The sequence below is a fragment of the Sus scrofa genome, chromosome 1 (genome assembly GCF_054392235.1).
Source record: "Sus scrofa isolate SSC_HxYL_T2T_F1_AM1 chromosome 1, Sscrofa_HxYL_maternal_Yorkshire_Landrace_v2.0, whole genome shotgun sequence".
NCBI classification, from domain to species: Eukaryota; Metazoa; Chordata; class Mammalia; order Artiodactyla; family Suidae; genus Sus; species Sus scrofa.
This window is the reverse complement of record NC_139383.1, coordinates 155680717-155685022: the sequence shown is the minus strand read 5'-3', so window position 1 is coordinate 155685022 and position 4306 is coordinate 155680717.

The window sequence follows — 4306 nt, the reverse complement described above, 5'->3', positions numbered from 1 at the left end:
TTTCTGGGATAATTATACTAGAAATTATTTTATTCTTAGCAAGTTCAAATAAATAAAAATCACCAACATATCTATATCGTAACATCTGTCAGTTGACGACCCTTGAAGGGGTAATGTCAGAACTCACACACAACAGAGAAAGGGAATTGGCCCCAGTGAAGCCAAAGTCCCCTATAAAACCACTCCTTTTTTTGCACCAGCCGTACCACCCTGAATTCAAACATATAACTATCTGTAATATCCTTCTTGTCAGGTTCCATGGGAGAGTTCACGTCACAACAGCCACTCACAAATATCTTCTCACAGGTTGGCCTGGGCTACAGAACATGTATATCCTTAGAGGCACCCTGTGATGGAATTCTGAACAATGAGAATGAAGGGAGGATGAAGTTCCCCAAAGAGGTTTTCAAGTCAAAACCTCTATGTTCCATTAGTCGCACATCCTCCGTCTTGCTTCATGGAACACAGGTTGACACTTGATGGTAGGACAGCTATATTGTGGTTATGAGAGAACAGAAACATGCACAAGTTTGTTGCACTTGTGCACAACATGCACAACAGAAACAATATCACAGTGAAAAAAGAAAAGGTACTGTTACGTTTTCTCAGCCATTTTACCAGCTGAGCATTTACCTATTCATCTACACGTCTTCTCTTCCACACATATGCATCAGTCCATTCTTGGGATAACTGAAAACAAACTACCAGCTGCAGAAAAAGGCACATGATTATATTTCATTTTTACCAGTGTTAAATGTGAGCATAAACTGCTACCCAGCTGCATCGCAGCAATTATTACAACTGAAAAAAGTCTTCCTTCCACTCTAGTCAAGATGAATCAAAAGACAAAATGGACAGTGAAAGCTTGGGAACGTCTAGCCTAACAACTAAATAAACTGAAAAAGAAATACTCACTGCCTCTGGCAAACTTCTCATCCAACTAAGTGACACCTAGGACAGAAGCCAGAACTCATGACAAGACTGTCACTCGGTTAAGAGAAAGTAAGAAAGGTCTCTGGCACCCGAGGGTTTAGTTTCTGTGAAAGGTCACTCCTTTAAAGCAGATATAATGTATGTGGCAGTTAAATACCTGGCACCTAGTTTTATGTGCAACCACAGCACATGCCTTGCTGACCTGCCTATTATAGCGTGTAGAGATTTCTTCATCTCCAGTATCTAGTTTGCCACATGACATTTTAAAGCTACACCGCCAGCCTGGGAACTTCTATATGCCACAGGTGCAGCTCTGAAAAGAAAAGAAAAAAAAAAAAAACCACTATATTCACAAAGTTCATTTTATTCAACACAACCTCTCCACCAAACTGCCACTGATCTAAGCCCAGGAAAATATAATCATCTCTGTTCAATTTTTTTTTTTTCTTGTGGCTGTACCTACAGCATGTGGAAGTTCCCAGCCAAGAACTGAACTCACACCACAGGTGTGACCTACGCCACAGCTGTGGCAACATTAAATCCTTAAACCACTGCACCCCAAGGGAACTTCCTGTAATCTCTATATTAACTGCATATAGTCCTCAGTATTGCCCAGAAATTTGTTTAAATCAGCAGGGCAGTATCTGATCCCTGATTCTCAGAATCCCCACATTCACCCTGTCTATATCCCTTTTGTATACCCAAACACACCCCCTTTGGGCCTTTTTCTGCAGCTGGTAGTTTGTTTTCAGTTATCCCAAGAATGGACTGATGCATATGTGTGGAAGACCTTGGAGTGATTAAAAAGAGCCCCCTTGCAGTTTCCCCCCTACATTTCCAAAGAACTCTCCATATTTACTTTCAACAAGTCTTATGTGTCTCTGTAGAAAAACCACCGTCATCCTATTTTATTGGTCTTTATATGTCTCCTTAGTGCTAACTGCCTGAGTTAAAACTGGTCATTGAAGCTGCTCCACTCTTATCACAATTAAGTGATCACAACGCTGCATTTGAAAATTTTAAGTGGCCTTAAATTCGTCACTTAAATTTCTCATTGCTTTAGGAAAAAAAGAAGTATGCACCAGACACTACCAGGGTCTGCACTGATGACTGGGGTTGAGGAGAGCAGTGAGAACCCTGTGTCCATAACAAAGCAGAGAAGGATAATGACTGGGCATCACAAGTGGCAAGGATGACAATGAGAATAAATCAAAGAACTGAAAATAACTAGGAGATGAAACATGTAGATTTTTCTCCTAAACTCAGGTTGTCAGTTGTACAGCCAGAGAAGAGGTATCCTCTTTCCACATGCAGAGCTCATACGTTCTTCATTTGGTACATTTTACATCTCTGATCTTCTGCTACAGCATCACTCAGTTGGCATACTTTCTCCTGATTATACAATATCTATCAAACACCCATCAATATCATCTGTGTTTGTTCACTTCACATATGTCTAAACAACCAAATGACTTATGAACTAACTCTACAGGCTTTTGCTTGATCAAATTGTCACCGTAAATTTAATAATTTGATAACATCACTTATAAGAAATGGAAGAAATAACTAAAGAAATAATTGAAGTCTTACAGTTCCTCTCCAATTAAGAAGGAAGTAATTAACAGTATTAATTAAACAAAATCAACTTACTATGCTCACTAGAATCAAAACTATGGTGAGATACCACCAACATCACTGATTATTAGAGAAACGCAAATTAAAACTGCAATGAGGTATCACCTCACACCCATCAGAATGGCCATCATTAATGAGTCTACAAATAACAAATGCTGTAGAAGGTATGGAGAAAAAGAAACCCTCCTACACTGCTGGTGGGAATGTAAATTGGTAAAAGCACTATGGAAAACTGTATAGAGGTTCCTCAGAAAACTAAATATAGAACTACCATCTGATCCATCCATCCCATTCCTAGACATATATCAAGACAAAACTATAATTTGAAAAGATATATGCACTCCTATGTTCATGGCAATATTATTCACAATATCCAAGACATGGAAACAATCTAAACGTCCATCAATAGAGAAATGGATTAAGCAGATGAGGTACATATACAAAATGGAATACTACTCAGTCATAAAAAAAGAATGTAATAATGCTATTTGCAGCAACATGGATAGATCTAGAGATTATCATATTAAGTGAGGTAAGTGAGAATGAGAAAGACAAATACCATATGATATGACTTATATGTGGAATCTAAAATATGGCACAAATGAACCTTTCTACAACACAGAAACAGACTCGTAGAGATAGAGAACAGACTTGAGGTTGCCAAGGGGGAGAGGGGTGTGAGTGGGATGGACTGGGAGTTTAGAGTTAGTAGATGAAAAAATTTACATTTAGAATGGATGGGCAATGAAGTTCTCAGTGTAGGGAACTCTATCAGTCTCTTGGGATAGACCATGATAGAAGATAATATAAGAAAGGGAATGTATGTGTGTGTGTGTTTGCGTGTGTGTGTGTTTGTGTGTGTGTGTGTATACATATATATATATATAACTTTGCTGTACAGCAGAAATTTGCACAACACTGTAAACCAAATATACTCTAATAAATTTTTTAAAAATATGCTCACTGGGGAATTTCTGAACACCATTAAAGTTAATGAACACTATCCTTAAAATGCTTCATCATATCATAAAAGAAACTCATGAATTTTTTTTTTGTCTTTTTGCTATTTCTTTGGGCTGCTCCCGCAGCATATGGAGGTTCCCAGGCTAGGGGTTGAATCGGAGCTGTAGCCACCAGCCTACGCCAGAGCCACAGCAACGCTGGATCCGAGCCGCGTCTGCGACCTACACCACAGCTCACGGCAATGCCGGATCATTAACCCACTGAGCAAGGGCAGGGACCAAACCCGCAACCTCATGGTTCCTAGTTGGATTCGTTAACCACTGCACCACGACGGGAACTCCTCATGAGTTTTTGAAAATAAAATCATAAACTAGATTTTTCATGATTAACAAGAAAGTAAACAAGATAGTTTGAAGGTATCTCAACCATGACTTGTAAAATGGAAAAATTGACCATAAAGTAGACAAAATAGATTTACATTAAAAAAATCTATCTTGAATTTTTAGTAATTCATCCACAACTATGAAATTGCCAGTTATGATCCATTATTTCTAAATTCTTATTAAAGTTATGTGCATACACACATTCTTCCTTCTTAGTTTTCTTATTCCTGAATGTATGTCCATATATTTAAATATTGTATTCCCTGTATCATGAAAAAGTTAGTTTTCCATCTACCAAGTAAAGAAATATGCTCAAAGAAAAATAGGGTGTTAAATTTAAAAATTTTTGGCTAAGAATTTCAAAATATGGATTTTCATTATATTTACTGTGA